Source organism: Limulus polyphemus, unplaced genomic scaffold (genome assembly GCF_000517525.1).
Source record: "Limulus polyphemus unplaced genomic scaffold, Limulus_polyphemus-2.1.2 Scaffold5150, whole genome shotgun sequence".
NCBI classification, from domain to species: Eukaryota; Metazoa; Arthropoda; class Merostomata; order Xiphosura; family Limulidae; genus Limulus; species Limulus polyphemus.
The window spans coordinates 16,467-17,366 of record NW_013670760.1 but is presented as its reverse complement, the minus strand read 5'-3'; the positions used below and the strand labels follow the sequence as shown (position 1 = coordinate 17,366).

Here is a 900-nt window from a genome sequence, read left to right as displayed (position 1 = left end):
TTGTATACACTTCGTATTATATGTGTATAAGAATGTTATAGCATATTTTGGCCTAAAGAACTTTTATTTGTTGCCAATTTAAAAGTTTTTACATATATATATATATATATCTTCTTTTCTTTTACAGCATATACATATTGTATAAATGTATCTTATTTTTTGTTACCCATGCAGGGATTCAAGTTAGTAAAAATCCTCATTGAGTTACAGCACAAATCAAATATAATCCATATATGTATATATATATCTAACGCACAAAAATATGTGTCTGTTTGTCTGCTATCTAACTACTTCTAAGTTGCTGGGCCTATCTCAACAATAGTTTGAAACAAGGGGCATATTAATGAGGGGTTCACGACCCCTCCACACCAATATTGCTTTATTGAGCATTTATTATCTTTGACGTAAGTTAACTATATACACTGATGCCGCCACATCCTTACACTCAAAACAAAACAACAACAAAAAAACTATTAAATTTTCAATAAAACAACATACACACAGTGTTGGGGAAGACACACAAACATCTTATATATCTCAGAGAGTGCTCTAGCACTCTCTATGGAGAAATGCAATGAAAAATGGCCATCACTTTTGGAATACTACCTAAACTCAGCTGAAGTTTCTTTCTATTCCAACAACCACCATAAGGCTGATATGAAGATCTGTTTCTTGAGTTATAACAACTTCTTACTTTGACCCATGACCTTTCAACTTTGACCTGTAAGACACTTCTGCAGCCAATGACAATTAATTAATTAATCACATGAAACACTGTGGAAGAACACTAAGAGCTGAGTGTTGAAAACGGTAACAGCTACCACCCCTACCACCACTACTTTGGCCGCTACCTCTTCCTACAAAGTCACCCTGACCATCGCAAAGTGTACACCATGTTTT

The 900-nt window shown here is 34.3% G+C and overlaps 1 protein-coding gene across 6 annotated transcripts in view; it reads right to left on the bottom strand.

Moving 5' to 3' along the window:
• Positions 1 to 900, bottom strand: part of LOC106472192 (DNA-directed RNA polymerase III subunit RPC7-like) — a 24,499-nt gene that overhangs the window by 8,893 nt on the left and 14,706 nt on the right. The window lies entirely within an intron of this gene.